This window comes from Macaca thibetana, chromosome 9 (genome assembly GCF_024542745.1).
Source record: "Macaca thibetana thibetana isolate TM-01 chromosome 9, ASM2454274v1, whole genome shotgun sequence".
NCBI lineage: Eukaryota > Metazoa > Chordata > Mammalia > Primates > Cercopithecidae > Macaca > Macaca thibetana.
In genome coordinates this window covers 62,965,492-62,982,153 of record NC_065586.1, presented here as the reverse complement: position 1 = coordinate 62,982,153, position 16,662 = coordinate 62,965,492, and the positions used below count along the sequence as shown (strand labels likewise).

General features: G+C 48.7%; 3 protein-coding genes across 7 annotated transcripts in view; 1 reads left to right on the top strand and 2 right to left on the bottom strand.

The window, feature by feature from the left end:
- The window catches only part of SAR1A (secretion associated Ras related GTPase 1A), a 537,387-nt gene that overhangs the window by 334,503 nt on the left and 186,222 nt on the right, over positions 1–16,662 (bottom strand). The gene's annotated exons all lie outside the window — the stretch shown is intronic.
- Positions 1–16,662, bottom strand: part of PPA1 (inorganic pyrophosphatase 1) — a 478,362-nt gene that overhangs the window by 284,415 nt on the left and 177,285 nt on the right. The gene's annotated exons all lie outside the window — the stretch shown is intronic.
- The window catches only part of PALD1 (phosphatase domain containing paladin 1), a 109,515-nt gene that overhangs the window by 25,262 nt on the left and 67,591 nt on the right, over positions 1–16,662 (top strand). The window contains exon 1 of one of the 5 annotated variants that reach the window (XM_050803603.1): positions 2,205–8,688. The exons of the other annotated variants lie outside the window; for them this stretch is intronic. The gene's annotated coding sequence lies outside the window, so the exon portion shown is untranslated. Of the gene's footprint in view, positions 1–2,204; positions 8,689–16,662 lie in introns of those variants that run through there. 5 annotated transcript variants of the gene reach the window in all.

Below are 16,662 nucleotides of genomic sequence, written 5' to 3'. Positions count from 1 at the left end.
CTTTCTTTTATTTATTTATTTATTTATTTATTGAGATGGAGTCTCACTCTGTCACGCAGGCTGGAGTGCAGTGGTGTGATCTTGGCTCACTGCAAGCTCTGCCTCCTGGGTTCAAGAGATTCTCCTGCCTCAGCCTCCCAAGTAGCTGGGACTACAGGTGCGTGCAACCACACCTGGCTAATTTTTGTGTTTTTAGTATAGACAGGGTTTTGCCATTTTGACCAGGTTGGTCTCCAACTCCTGACCTCAGGTGATCTGCCTGCCTTGGACTCCCAAAGTGCTGGGATTACAGGCATGAGCCACTGTGCCTGGCCGAAACTGCCCATTGTTTTAAAGAAAAATTACTGCAAGCAAAGTTATCAACCTTTAGAAAATACACACATAGCATTGCTAAGCATCCCCCGTTCCAATATGCATACTTGGAAAATACAAAGTTAAATTGTAAACAATAGATGAGCTTCATATTTGTAAGAATATGGAAAGAAATCCCATTTTTAGCAGTGTCGTATAAAGAACTGTCTTTTCATGTGAAATTCATGAATTGTCCTTCTGTTGGGATCATACTTCACAAACCACCATGTTTTTGAGATGAGATTACAGTGCGAGATAGAACATCTTAGCAATGTTATTGTTAAAGTTAAATTTTTTTTAACTATTTTTCAGAACACCTCCCTTAAGTATGTAGGATTCATTTTTAAAATTCTTCCTAGAAAAAATATACAAAGGAGAGGTATGTTTATTCCCTGTTATACTTCTGGAAGGCACTTCCATGGTGGAGAAAGGGCTTCTCTCTCTTCTGTTCACTGATTGTTTTTGTCCTTGGTGTGTGTTAAGATGTAAGATTTCAGGTTAGTTGTCTGAGCAAACTTTTTTTTTGTTTGTTTTTGGGACAGAGTTTCATGCTTGTTGCCCATGCTGGAGTGCAATGGTATGATCTCAGCTTACTGCAACCTCCACCTCCTGGGTTCAAACGATTCTCCTGCCTCAGCCTCCCAAGCAGCTGGGACTACAGGTGTGTGCCACCACACCCGGCTAATTTTTGTATTTTTAGTAGAGACAGGGTTTCCATGTTGGCCACGCTGATCTTGAACTCCTGACCTCAAGTGATCCACTTGCCTCGGCCTCCCAAAGTGCTGGGATTAAAGGCGTGAGCCACCATGCCCAGCCACAAACTTCTTATTACAACCACGGAAGGGGCACACATGGGTCCTGTCTCTGGTATGGATTCACACACATGTGCGCAAATTGAAGTCCAATAAAAAGTGTTTCCCGCAGACCCACCGTGTGCCATGAAAGAGCTTCTCTCCAGCACAGACTGGTTGGTGTCGTTCTGGTTTTGAGCTCTCAACAAGAGCTTTGCCATGCTCTTCACAGATGAGGACTCTGGGACTGTGGCTGTGCAGATGTTTTCTCATGGCAGAGTTATCCAAGAACATCTTTGTGCTCCCTTTATGAGGGCAAGCTGTTGTTCTTGGAGCATCATTTTATTTAATTTTTCTTGGCTTCATTCTAGCAAGTTATGCCCATTGTTTAGGATTTGAGAGGTTACTGCCAGGTATTCCTCCAGGAGGAAGTTTCAGGAGGCAGGTTATCTTCATTGGTCAGTCGTTCAATCATTGTTGACATATCAAGGTCAATATCTTTTTTTTTTTTTTTTTTCCTCGTTGGACCACATGGTGACCAAGAACTTGCCCTCCAGGTTCTTGATCTGCACCTGCTTCTGCTCCTGCTTCTTGTTGCCTAGGTTGGCGCCATCACCACCCACCACATTTCCGCTTTGACGTCTGCCCTGTAGTGACTGAGCCCTTCATCCTGGGACCATTGAGGTTGGTGCCAACCCCTGCACTTCCCAGGGACAGCCCTCTCTCAGGGCCCCGGGACCCTGGTTGGCAGGGCCTAGAAGGCTTCATCAGCCAGTCAGGCACTGTGGCTCACACCTGTAATCCCAGCACTTTGGGAAGCCAGGGCAGGTGGATCACTCAAGGTCAGGAGTTCGAGACCAGCCTGGCCAACATGGCGAAACCCCATCTCTACTAATAATACAAAAATTAGCCAGGTGTAGTGGTGGGTACCTGTAGTCCCAGCTACTAGGGAGGCTGAGACTGGAGAATAGCTTGAACCTAGGAGGCGGAGGTTGCAGTGAGCTGAGGTCGCGCCACTGCACCCCGGTCTGGGCAACAGAGTGAGATTCTGTCCCTCAAAAAACTCATCAGCCTGATCCGAGTGGTGGTTTAGCTTTGCCTTGACCATCATCTTTTGCCTTGGCCACTACGCCTGGCCAATTTTTTGTATTTTTAGTAGCGATGGGGTTTCACCATGTTAACCAGGATGGTCTCAATCTCCTGACCTCGTGATCCTCCCGACTTGGCCTCCCAAAGTGCTGGGATTACAAGCATGAGCCACTGAGCCCGGCCTAATTTTTTGTTTTAACTGAGGTGAAATCCATTTAAGTAAAATAAACCATTTTAAAGCCCACAATTCAGAGGCATTTAATATAGTCACAATGTTGTACAACCACCGCTTCTATCACATTCTAAAACATTTTATCACCCCGAAGGAAAACCCTGTACCTATTAAGCTGTTACTCACCATTCCCTTCTCTACTACCGTACTTTTTTTTCTTTTTTAAAAAAAAAACAGTTTTGTTGAGATATGTACACCATAAAATCCACCTGCGTGAAGTGTGTACTTTGGTGAGTATTGGTAAAAGTCATGGGCATGCAGCCACCTCCTAGACAAGTCTGGCAACATTTTCCATCACCTAGAAGGGCCCTATGTTCCCTTGTAGCCGGTCACCACTCCCACCTTGGGCCCAGGCCCACTCATCTACTTTCTGTCACTATGATTTTGTTTTTTCTGGATTTTTCACATACATGGACTCATATAACAGGTAGCTTTTAGTGACTGGCCTCTTTACTCAACATGATGTTTTCTGAGATTCATCTCTGTTATTGGATGATTTAATCAGTTCCATTTCTTTTTTATTGGTGAGTAGTATTCCAATGTGTGAGATATGTTAAAAATAGTGTAAAATTTCTCTGTTTTTTTTTTTTTAGAAGGGCCTCATTCCTATTGCCCAGGCTGCAGTGAAGTGGTGCTGCAGTGTTAGCTCACTGCAGCCTTAACTTCCTGTCCTCAAATGATCTTCCCACCTCAGCCTTCTGAGTAGCTGGGACTACAGCTGTGCACCACCATGCCTGGCTAATTTTTGTATTTTTAGTAGACACGGGGTTTTGCCCTGTTGCCCAGACTGGTCTTGAACTCCTGGACTCAAGTGATCTGCCTGCCTTGGCCTCCCAAAGTGCTGGGATTACAGGCGTGAGCCACCATGCCTGGCCTAAAATAATCTTCACAAAAGATTCTAGTAGTAGCTTCATAGAAAGTAAAATGTCAAAGTCCCCTTTCCCCTCCTTCCCCTCTCTCTGGTCCCCGGAAGTGACACTATCAGCAGTGTGCCGAGTGTCCTTTGGTCTTTTTTCTGTACCTCTACATGAATTTGTGTGGTTTTTGATTTTCGGGGTGAGCCCAAACTCAGTCTGCTTTCATCCGGCCATGTATCATGCAGAGGGACCCCAGCACTGCCATGGGAGTTCTGAGCACATGTCCTGAGCTGGAGCCCGGCGAGGCTTTGGGAGAGATGGGAAGAAGCCTTCCTGGAGGTGGTTAATGTAGAGCAGGTCCTGGAGAAGGGTGGCATTGGATCAAACAGCATCAGTGTCCAAAACAGCCTCTCTGGTGACCCGTCCTGGTGGTCTGGGTGGATGTGTCCTCCTGCCGCTTCACCACTGACCCCAACTTGGCTGCCACCGGTGGGGGCTTCTTCCCATCTCTCTGAAGTGTCACTGGAAGGAATAGGTCCAGGACAGGGCAGTTTGTTGGGTTGATAGAGGAGGGACCCTTGGGAAATTGCCCCTTGCCAAAGTCTCTTCAGGCAGCTTGTAGGGGCCTCCCAGTAGCCATCTTGCCTGGCCTGCATGGGTGGAGGATGGGATGCCTGTGGCCTCTGAGGAAGGGGCTGCCTGGGCTCAGATTTTCACCCTCCTGGCTCCACCCCAACCCCAGCCAGTGGGGTCCCAGGGGCTCCAAGTCTTATGTCATGCTGCTTTCCTTGACGCTGCCGTCGATGTGTAAATGAACCCCATCCCCTGCATCCTAAAGTTGGTTGTTTTCATTGTTTTTAAGTCTTTCCTAACTTAATAGTTCAAAGTAGTGCTTTAATTGTAAGACATGGGTTCCAGGAGATAGGAATCCTGTGTGATGGTTCGAGGGCAGCCACCTGCTCACCCAGGATGGGGTTATCTTGTGACCTGGGGTCCCATCCTGGGCTCAGGAGTCCTGTAGGGGGAGGGGGAGGACCTGGCAGGGAGCTCTGCATAGGTGGGTTTGTGGATGTCTCCCTTTCTCCAGCTGAGTGCTGCTCAAATGTGGGTAATACATGGACTCCCAATTCACAGCCCTATTGAGATCTAATTCACATGCTGTACAATTCACCCATTTAGTAGGTTTTTTTTTTTTTTTTGAGACGGAGTCTCGCTCTGTGGCCCAGGCTGGAGTGCAGTGGCACGATCTGGGCTCACTGCAAGCTCCACCTCCCGGGTTCACGCCATTCTCCTGCCTCAGCCTCCCCAGCAGCTGGGACTACAGGTGCCCGCCACCACGCCTGGCTAATTTTTTGTATTTTTTAGTAGAGACGGGGTTTCACCATGTTAGATAGTATGGTCTGGATCTCCTGACCTCGTGATCCACCTGCCTCGGCCTCCCAAAGTGCTGGGATTACAGGCGTGAGCCACCGCGCCCAACCATTTAGTAGCTTTTAATACATTCAAAGAGTTGTCGTCTCACCACAGTTTAATTTTACATTTTCATCAACCTCAGAAGATACCCCGTACCCATTAGTAGTCACTCCCCACCCCCAGCCCACTAGCATGCTCTCTATTGCTATAGATTTGCCGATTCTAGACATTTCATATAAATGAAGTCATACAACATATGGGTTTTTTGTAGACTCCCTCTCTCTCTCTCTCTTTTTTTTTTTGAGACAGAGTCTCGCTCTGTTGCCCAGTCTGGAGTATAGTGGTGTGATCTCAGCTCATGGCAACCTCTGCCTCCCAGCTTCAAGTGATTCTCCTGCCTCAGCCTCCTGAGTAGCTGGGATCACAGGTACTTGCCACCATGCCCAGCTAATTTTTGTATTTTTAGTAGAGATGAGGTTTCACCATGTTGGCCAGGCTGGTCTTGAACTGCTGACCTCAGGTGATCCATCTGCCTCGGCCTCCCATAATGGTGGGATTACAGGCGTGAGCTACCGCACCCGGCCCTCTCTCTCTCTCTTTTTAAAGGTCTCACTCTGTTGCTCAGGCTGGGGTGCAGTGGTACAGTCATGGCTCACTGCAGCCTCAACCTTCTGGGCTCAGGTGATCCTTCCTTCTCAGTCTCCTGAGTATCTAGGACCACAGGCGTGTGTTTAAAATTTTTTTTTTTAATAGAAACGAGGTCTTGTGTTGCCCAGGCCTTGAACTCCTGAGCTCAAGAGTCCCTTTTGAACAACAACAACAAACCCCTCACTTGCTGATTGACATTATTCTTACTGTACTATAACTGAAATGTGTATAAGACCAGGCATAAACGCCTTAGACTTAAAGTTTTTACAAAACTATTTTAAAAACCAGGAAATAGTAGTAAAACCAGAAAGCCAACTCATTTCCAGTGAACAATGTGACTTTAATTGGAAGGATGTTAACTGCACCTACACTGCCAACCTTGGGTTGATGGAGAGAACTGTGCCCTTGGACCTCTCCTGTGCCCCCTGCCTCTGTTTCTTGGGCCTGCTGTACAGGAAAGTACTAATAATGTTGGGCTGATGGGATGGTTTGGGGTAATCAGACCTCACATTTAAGCCTAGACTGCACGTGAGCAATCCCTGAATGTCTGTTTTAATAGGGCATCGCCTGATACCTGGAAAGCTGGCTTGTTTGATTGAAGATAAGCATGGAATAGTGGCATTATTGAAATCTGCTTGTAGTGGCTCTTAAACCCAGTTCTTGTAGGAACCAGGGATTTGGCACAGAGATAGGCTTTGCTCAGTTCACGCAGATGCTCTCAACATGCACATGGTCCTGACTGCTAAGAAGCTGGGCCTTTGAATGGGCACCTCCAGGCTGCCATGGGCTATGGGGTGGCTCTGTTCTTCCTCCCCACCCCCTTTTTTTCCTATTTGAATCACAACCTTTCTTTGTGCTGGGTGAGATGATACCATTTGGCCTTCATGGAGAAGGAACTGGATTGTAAACACAGGAGCAAACTTGAGGCTCAAATTGTAGGGCACTGCTTGCTTATGAGATGATTATTCAGAGGACCAGGGGATGCTCTCATTACTTTTTGAAATTAACATTAAAGATAATCCTTTTAAAGTGTACAATTCAGTGGCATTTAGTACATTTGCAATGTTGTGCAACTATCACCGCAAACATTTCCAGTTCCAAAACATGTTCATCACCCCAAAAGGAAAACTCCATCTATCCATTAAGTAATCCCTCCCAGTTTCCCCTCCCCCAGCCTTTGGCAACCATGGATCTGCATTCTGTCTCTGGATTTACCTATTTTGGATAGTTTGTATAAGGGGAATCATGTCATATGTGACCTTCTGTGTCTGGCTTTTTTCACTTAGCATAGTGTTCAGGGCTCATCTGTGTTGTAGCAAGTATCAGTCCTCCATTCCCTTTTATGGCTGAATAACTTTCCATTGTATGGATAGGCCACACTTTGTTTATTCATTTATTGTTTGATGGACATTTGGGTTGTTTCCACTTTTCAACTATTGTGAATAGCTGTTTGGCTGCTATGAATGTTCATGTACAAGCATTTGTTTGGATACTTGTTTTTGATTCTCTTGGGTATATACTCAGCAGTAGGATTGCTTGGTCATATGGTAAGTCTTTAACTTTTTGAGTTTGATGTTCTGGAATTAGACAGTGGTGATGGTTGTACAACTTTGTGAATATACTAAAAAACATTAAGTCATATACAGACGGTCTCTGACTTACGATGGTTCCACTTATGCTTTTTCAACTTAACGATGGGTATATCTGGATATAACTCCGTGGTAAGTCAAGGACCTCCTTACATCCTGCGATTTGTATCACTCTACCATTGTAAAGTTTAGAAAGTATAAGTGGAACCATCGTAAGTCAAGGACTGTCTGCTGTGTTACCAGAATTAAATATGTGTTTGACTTTTTTTTTTTGAGACAGAGTCTTGCTCTGTCACCCAGGCTGGAGTGCGGTGGCGCGATCTTGGCTCACTGCAACCTCTGCCTCCTGGGTTCAAACGATTCTCCTGCCTCAGCTTCCTGAGTAGCTGGGATTACAGGTACCCACCACCACGCCCGGCTAATTTTTGTGTATTTAGTAGAGATGGGGTTTCACCATGTTGGCCAGGCTGGTGTAGAACTCCTGACCTCAGGTGATCCACCCACCTCAGCCTCCCAAACTGCTGGGATTATGGGCATGAGCCCCCGCACCCGGCCTTGACTTATGATATGTATAATTTATGATGGGTTTGTCAGAGTGAAACCCCATGGTTACATCAAGGAGCATCTGTACTTTAAAGCGTGAATTTTATGGTATGTGAATTATATCTCAATTTAAAAATTTCACAGATCCCCAAGCAGGCATTCATGGAGTCTGGATTGAGTCGTATTCTCAGTTTTGGCAACCCAGGGTCCTGCATCACCTCTTGGGAATCCTGGGGTCTCCCTTGGTGGGCAAGGACACTGTGTCTCACTCCATAGTCCCATTTTTGGGGGTAGTCGGTGTGAGCTGTAGGAAGCAAATGGGCTCACTGGCTGCCTGCCCCCCTACCTTGGCTCATTCTGGCCCTTTCCAGCTGCTGCTGCTGCTTCCTTGTTTTGAGTCAGGGCCTTGCTCTGTTGCCCAGGTTGGAGTGCAGTGGCATGATTGCAGTTCACTGCAACCTTGAGCTCCTGGGCTCAAGTGATCCTCCCACCTCAGCCTCTCAAAATGTTGGAATTACAGGCATGAATTACCACTTGTAGCCCGTTTCTGGCGCCAAGTTCTTACTGTAGAACTGTTTCCTTAGTTTCCCCTCCCGTGAAGTGGGTCTGTGAGCAGCCCAGCCATGGCCACAGCCTGGGCTCTGCAGACAGTGATGTCTGTTGCGGGTCAGACATGCCACGCTGACTTCCTCTCCGGATCCTCTTTTCCTCTGTCTTTTGTGTTGCTTTCCACAATGGCCTGTGTGAGCCTCAGGACCAGTTCCTCTTTTGCGATGCTGCTTCCTTCTAAGATTGCAGCTGAGGGCGGCGGTGGCCCCCTTCCCTTGTCTGTCTGTTCAGTCCTCACTGCACACTCACTTCCCCCCAGTCTGGCCTGTCTCAGTTGGCAGCAACCCCATGCTTCTAGGTGTCCAGGCTAAACACTGCAAAACTGTCCGTGGTTTCTCTCTTTCTCTTACATTTCAGAAAAGACGTGCCAGGAGGTTCACTGGCCTCACCTTCAGCATGGATGCAGGATGAGCCATGTCTTCACCTGTCCTCCGCCGCTGGCCCCACCTCCAGCATCATCTGCACTGTTGCAGTGCCACCTGATGTTTCTGCTGGTTTCTGCCCTTGTCCCCAACCAACTCTTCTAACACAGCAGCTAGCAGACCTTGTCAGAACTTAAAACTCAGGTCAGAGCACTTGTGTTCCAAGCTCCCTAGGGGCTCCCTGTATCCTTACAGTGAAAGCCAGTGTCCTTACTGTGGCTTCCAGGACACCACCATCCAATACCCAGCCTCATGCTCACCTTGTCGCAGCCCCACTGACTAGCTCATGACTCTTTCAGTACCCTAGGATCACCCCACCACAGGACATTTGCATAGGCTAGCCCCGCCACCTGGCGTGCTTTTTCTCCAGAGAGGCACAGGGCTGCCACACCACTTCCTTCAGGTCTTTACTCTCATGTGAGGCCTCCCCTGCATACCTTGTCTAAACTTTCACTTCTTGCCTGCATCTCCTTGTGTACTATTTTACTAATTTATATAGTTTATTTCTGTGTCTCTTGCTAGGGTGCATGAGGCAGGGATTTTTGCTCTGTATTTCTGGCTCTTAGAACAGTGCCTCACATATAGGTGGTATCCCAGAAATGTTTGTAGGATGGCTACAGGAAGAGAGAATGCATGAGCCCATTTTACAGATGAGAAAATGATCCTCAAAAAGGTGGAGTGGAACCTGGTCTCTTGACTCCCTGCCCAGGGCTCTCTGGCTGAACCACAGTTGCCACCTCTTCTTCCCCATATCCCTGACTCCAGAACAGCCATGTGAACCTTGTGGGTTTGAGTGTTCAGAGCTCCCTTAGAAGTTCCGCTTGTCGGCGGGGTAATTATGGAACTGGCAGCTACCTCCGGGCATTTGCATGGAAAGGATGGTAAGAGCCTGCTCCTGCGGACAGGGGCTTGCTCTGTGTGAGGCACTGGGCTTGGCAGGTTATAGGGATTTCTCAGTTAAGCCTCACAGCATCCTGTGGAAGGGGACTGGTCATGTCTCCCATTCTGCAGACAACGAAGTAGGGAGCTTTTATGTGGGCAGAAATGAAAAAGATCGGTAACATGTTGAACTAGGCAGGATGTGGGGAAGCTGGCTTTCTTAAGCATGAAGCAGCGTTGGTTGCTGTATAAAATGCGACAGCCTTTTGGAAAAGTAATTTGGCAGTATCTCTGAAAGTTGTTTAAGTGCACATCTTTATCTCAGCCTCCCGAGTTCTGGTAACCTGTCCTAAAGAAGTAAACTATCAGGATGCAAGGCTGTGTGCACAAGGATTTCGCAGCAGTAAACCGGAGACTCGCTGTCTCCTTTCAGTTCTGTGTTTTTCCCACCGCAGGGCATCTGCACGGGCCGTTCCCTCTGCTGCTGGGCATGCTTCTTCACATGGCCGGGGCCTTCCTGTCTTCATACGTCGGCATAGGCCTTCCATGACTGTCTTATCTAGAATATGTCCTTTCCCTATCTTCCCCATCTTCTAGCTCAGCCTCAGCCCCTGGTAGCCCACATCACAATGTATACAGTGTATCATAATCGTGTCCCCGGGTGGACTCCCTCCCTCCCTGCCTCCCTCTCTTTCTCTTGTTGGAAGATCTGTTCCATGAGGGTCCGGGTCTGTGCCTGTCTGGTTGACAGGGTCAGTACTTCGCAGCTGTTTGTTGAATGAGTGGTGATGCAATGAAATGGCTTGCCACCATTAAGCAGACAGGGTTGGAATTACCTGTATAGGCTGGGAGGGATGTTGGTATTAAAACACTGGTTTTAATACAATGGTGTTGGAATTACTTGTATTGGCTGGGAGGGGTGTTTGTGTTGTCCTGTTAAGGGCAAAAGCTTGTTGCACAAGGAAGCTTAAGAGGTGGGCTTGGATGGGGATGGGAAGGGCATAAGCATTTTCTGTATAGACCTTTGACTTGTGACAGTAAGTACAAGTTACTTTTGTAATAAAAAATCTCGTAGGCTGGGTGTGGTGGCTCATACCTGTAATCCCAGCACTGTGGGAGGCTGAGGCAGGAAGATCACTGATGCCCAGGAGTTTGAATGGAGCCTGGGCAGCACAGTGAGATCCTTGTCTCTACAAAAATAAAAAAAATTAGACAGCTGTGGTAGTGTGTACCTATAGTTCCCCAGATACTTGGGAGGTTGAGGTGGGAGGATTGCTTGAGTCTGGGAGGTCGAGGCTGCAGTGAGTCATGATCGCACCACTGCATTCCAGCCTGGACAACAGAGGGAGACTCTCTCTCAAACAACAACAACAACAACAGCAACAACACCTGGTTAACCAACAACAAAATAAAAAAAAAAGGGAGAAAAAGTATCCCATTAGGGAGTATCAGGACTTGAACTCTGGTCTTTCGGACTCCCAGCCCATGTTCTTACCCATAACCCAACCCTTGCCATATTTCCACACACAACCTCTTAGTATAGCCTCACTGCAGTCCTCAGGGGAAAGCAGAGTATGAGTTATTAGCTATTTCTATTTTATTTTGTCAATTGATATCTAATTTCCAGATAGTGAATCAAGGCATAGCTTGATGAGTTGCTGCGGTTATATCACTTGTGTCTCCCTACCCAGATCAAGGTGTAGATTTCCAGTGCCCCAGAGGTTCCCTGGTGCCCCTTCCCAGTCCTTTTCCCCACCCTCCCACCCCTGCAGGTGGTCACTCTCCTGACCGCCTTCCCGAGGATCAGTCCTGCCTATTCTTGAACTTTGTATAAGTGGACTAATATGGTATGAGCTGCTTTTATCTGGTATCTTTCATTCCACATCAGCCCCGAGGGAGTCACCTGTGTCGCTGCAGGTATCAGTGGTTTGTTCCTTTCCTTGCTGAGTAGGGCTCCTTGGTAGGGACAATTTGCTGATTCTTGTTCTTATTGTTGGGCCTTTGCCATGTTTCCATTTTTGGTGCTTATGGGTAAAGCTACTGTGAACATTTTTGTGTCTCTTGATGAACATGAACACCCGCTTCTCTAGGACGTAGAGCCAGGTGAACTGCTGGGTGCTGGGGTAGAATCCTCCTTTCACCAAGAGGGAGATGGAGGAGGTTCCAGAGGGTCTGAGAGAGGAAGAGCCTTGCCCAGGGTCACGTGGTAACTCGATTAGCTTGTCTAACCCTCTTCCTCCCTTCACCTTCCAGTCTTACCAACCTCTGACCCCCAGCTGCAGCCTCGTGGGAGAGTGGTCAGGCTGGAGTTGGGGGTGAGGAGCTTCTGGAGGGCCATGTTTCCAAGTCTCGTTTCACTGGGTGTACCCACGAAGCAGCAGTCTTCTCTGCCTTCCTTGCCCGCCTCCTTCCCCATCCCTGCCTCCAGCGAGAGTGGCTAGACTGCAGTTTGCCCTGTGTGGTGCTTGGTGCTGGGAGAGATGGGGAGGGCTTGCTGTTTGTTGGATGTTGGTGCTATGGGCTGGCCAGGCACAGACCCCAATCAGCACATAGGGGCTGTACTGGCATCTTGAGCCTGGGACGGTGCACATTCGTGAATGAAGATCTGAGCAGGGCCCCGCGCACACGTTCCATTCACACATGCTCCTGGCGGGTGCACGTGTGCACAGATGCCTCGCTCAGACCCAGCCTGTCTGGGGCCAGTGCACGCCTAGCCACGAGGCCGCCAACTCCCTGACCCGAGGTAGCGTTTGGGTCTTTCCTCAGCGCCTGTTGCATAGCTCTCCTGACTGTGCCAACTCTCTGGGTGGTGATGCCTTTAGCTCTTTCCATATCTGCTCCATCTCTCCATCCTGAGCTGTGCAGGGGTGGAGACGGAAATGAACAGAGGCATTAAAAACTTTTTTTTTTTTTTGAGACAAAGTCTTGCTCTGTCACCCAGGCTGGAGTGCAGTAGTAGCACGATCTCAGCCCACTGTAACCTCCACCTCCTGGGTTCAAGCGATTCTCTTGCCTCAGCCTCCTGAGTAGCTGGGACTACAGGCGTGTGCCACCGTGCCTGGCTGATTTTTTTCTTGTGTGTGTATTTTTAGTAGAAACAGGGTTTCACCGTGTTACCCAGGATGGTCTTAATCTCCTGACCTCATGATCCGTCCGCCTCGGCCTCCCAAAGTGCTGGGATTACAAGCGTGAGCCATGTGCCTAGCCTATTAAAAACATTTTTTAATGAGGCCTTAATTTTCTTTTACCATGGTAAAATATACATAACATAAAATTTACCATTTTGGCCGTTTAAAATTGTATAATTTAATGTCATTAAGAACATTCACATTGTTGTGCACCCATCACCACCATCCAGCCCCAGAGCTTTTCCTTCTTTCCCATTAAACACTAACTCCCCATTCCCTCTCCTCCAGGCCCTGGCACCCACAGTTCTGCTTCCTGTCTCTGAATGTGACCAAGGTATCTCATATTAGTGGAATCGTACAATATTTCTTCTTTTGTGTCTGGCTTATTTAAACATGTAATATAATGTCCTCAAGGTTCATCCATATTATAGCATGTGTCAGAATTCATTTCTTTTAAAAAATGTTAACATTTATTTTTCTTTAGAGATGGGGTTTTGCTCTATCACCAAAGCCAGAGCAAGCACAGTGGCATGGTCCTAGGTCACTGCAACTTCAAGTTCCTGGGCTCAAGCAATTCTCCTGTTTCAGCCTCCCGAGTAGCTGGGACCACAGGAGCGTGCCGCCACACCTGGCTAATCTTTAAAATTATTTTTTATAGAATTGAGATCTTGTGTTGCCCAGGCTGGTATCAAACTCCTGGCTTCAAGCAGTCATCTTGCCTTAGCTTCCCAAAGTGTTGAGATAACAAGCATGAGCCACTCTGCCTGTCCTGTTTTGTTTTTTTGAGGCTGTAGTTGTTCTTTTGAGCATATTTGAAAGGTATTGCACAGACCGGGCGCGGTGGCTCACTCCTGTAATCCCAGCACTTTGGGAGGCCAAGGTGGTAGATCACCTGAGGTCAGGAGTTTGAGACCAGCCTGGCTAACATGGTAAAACCCTGTTTCTACTAAAAATACAAAAAATTAGCCAGGCGTGGTAGTGCACGCCTGTAATCCCAGCTACTTGGGAGGCTGAGGCTGGAGAATTGCTTGAGCCTAGGAGGCAGAGGTTACAGTGAGCCGAGATCGCCCCATTGTACTCCAGATTGGGCAACAAGAGCAAAACTTTGTCTCAAAAAAAAAGGAGAAAAAAAAGGTATCATACGTCTTTGGGATTGAGTGAGGGGATCAGCTTGATGGTGACACTGGCAATAAATAGCGTTTATTATGTGTACCAGGTGCTAGCACTTTCCTTACATTGTCTTATGTAATCCTTACCACATCCTTATGAAGTAGGTATTAACATTATCCTTATTTTACAGATAAGGGAACTAGGCTCAGAGAAGTTCAGTAACTTAGCCAAGGGCACACAGCAAGTTGTGGGCCAGCTAGGTTTGAATGCCAGTTCTACCTGGATCTATAGCCAGTGCTGTGTGTTCTTGACCCCAGCTCTGGCTCTGGCCCTTCCTTCAATACCAGGCTTAGAGTTATTTCTTCAAATCCTTCTTGTCACCTCTCTGGCCTGAGTGTGGAGCTGATTGGTGCCATGGTATGGGCCCCTCCTCCCAGCTCCAGGTCCCCTTCTTGGGCCCCAGTTTCTTCTGAAAGCCTCTTTATGCAGCCTCTGGGCCAGGCGGGAGTGTCTGCAGGGAGGTGGGCCTCAGAGCTTGTAGTGTGAGGCTGGCAGGGGAGGCCTGGCCTGGGGCGGCCACACGGCAGGATGTCCCTCTTGGCAGGACTTTCCGTGCAAAAAACAGCTACCAGGACTTCAGGATGGAAGGGACAGATAAACAGGAAGAGGGAGAAACTTAAAAATATTTTTCTTCCTCTCCCGTGGCCTGGCATTTTCTCCCTGCCCCTCCCTCTGCCACTGGAGGTTTGAGGTGGTAGAGTGCTGCCCGAAGCTGCCTGGGGGCCTGGAGAGCCACAGCTGGCAGGTGCAGGTTTCAGTCTTGTGGGTTTTGTTTTGCCTGATGGGCTGGTGTGAGCCTAGGCACTGGGGGCCAGATGGCCTGAGTTGGAATCTTTGCTCCACTGTTTCTTTGCCGTGGGTTCTAGGCCAAGTCACTCAGCCTCCTGGTGCATCAGAATGGCCACAATCTGTAGCCACAGGGCTATTTGGAGAAATGATATGGTAGTGACTCTTTGTCACGCCCCAGCTGTGGCACTCAGGTGGATCTGTACAGAGGATTTATCAGTTAGTTCTCATGGCCTCAGAGGTGGGCATGGGCTTGGGCTTCACTGACAGATGTTGAAGCATAGAGAGGTGGAGCTTCAGTCAGGGGCATCAGGCTGCTCATGGTGGAGCTGAGGCTCGAACCCAGGCAGTCGGCACTCAACACCCTGCTTGCTCGTTGGTCTGGCATGTGGTACAGACCTTGGCATATGGTACTGTTGGTACTGTGAACTTCTTTCTTAGTTTGATTGGGGTTGGTGGGGTGGTGGGGTGAGCTTTGCGCCCCAGATGTCGCAGAGCAATACCCACCCCCTGTTCAGGTGCCTCCACATGTTGCCTCCTCCCTGCAGCCCCACTAGGTGGACACAGTCCGTGGTTGTGCTTCTATCCCATTGCCACAGCTGGGCAGCACATCACACCCCGCAGAGCAACACCTAAGATCCTGGCACGGTCCCCAGGGACTGGGGTTCGGCCTACCCCACCTCATCCTATATTCTGGCCTCACAAGCTCCTTAATTCTTCCCACAATACTGTGCAGGAAGCACCTCTGTCTCCATGCTGCTCCCTCTGCGCAGAGTGCGCTTCCTCCCCCTTCCTGTCTGTCAAATGTGGCTCATCCTTTAGGGCCCAGCTCAGCTGCATCCTCTTTCAGGAAGCCTTCCCCAAGTTCCCGACCATCAGTTAACATCTTCCACTGTGTGGCTCAGTATGATGGGACAGGTGCTGGAGTCCCTGCGCTTCTGTCAGCCTCTCCGAGCCTCAGTTTCCTTATCTGTGAATTGGGGATTGTAGGGGTGGGGGAGAGGAGAAAACTTGAACTCATTTGCTCTGGTCCATGTGGAGTTGGCTGGAGCTGGTGCAATATGGCCCTCTTAGGGTTAAGTTCCTCCCATGCCAGGGGTGGAAGTGAAGAGGACAATGTGTGAAATGAAGTCACTTCCCTGCCGGGGGTCTGCCGTGTGCCTGGCCTTCCGCAGTAAATCCTGCTTCCTCCTTGGTCTCCGTATGCCCACCCATTCCTGGCTCCCATGACCCCACAGGCCACCAGCAGGTGGGGGCTCCTGATGGAATGTCTTTCATCTGGCAAGGTCACTTCCTGTCTGGATAAGCCATCCCACTGTTCCTGCCACTGAGGGAGGCTACATGAGGTCAAGTGCAATGCCCAGCCTGCTCCTTTTACTCCTGGAGATGCTGAGGCCCAGGGAGGGGAGAGGATTTCCTGGGGTCAGGCCTCCGGACCGCACTCCAATTGTGGGGAGGACCTTGTGGGCCAGGGTGCCTCCTGTGGTTGTTTCTGGGGAAAACCAGGCCTCACAGGCCCGCTGCATGAGGTGAGGAAGTTTCTCGGCCTCCGTGGGCCTCCTTGGAACCTGGGGGAGCCTGGGTGTAAGAGCTACCCTGAGAACTAACCTGGTCTGGCCAGGACATCGTGGCCTTATTTAACCTTCACTGCCCTGTAGGAGAGCAAGGCTCAGAGAGGCCAAGCCACGGGCCTGTGGTGAGGGATGGTGCCAGGGTCTGCGAAGCTCCTTCTGACCTCACTGGCCAGTTTTCCCACGGGAAGGTGTTGAGCGTTCCAGCACTGGCACCTCGGGAGCGTCCTCACCCTGTGGGGTCAGGGTCTCTTGGGCTGTCAGGTTGATGCAGAACCATGGTTGCTGGTGTCAGTGGCCACTGTAGTTTTTTTTTTTTTTTGTCTTTCTTTTTTCTCTAAATAGTGTATTTTTATTGTAGGGAAATGAGAGAAAATAAAGATATCCAGGAAGTTGAGAAAAATCATTTGAGATCCCATTTTCCAGAGATAACCACAGTTCACCATTGATGTTTTGAGATTCATCCTTCCAGACATTTTTCCTCTGTGTGTGTGTGTGTGTGTGTGTCCGTGTGCATGCATATCTATGTTCATGCACATTTGTATACAAGAGGCCTCCCCCTTTTTAATGGAACAAAACTCTAA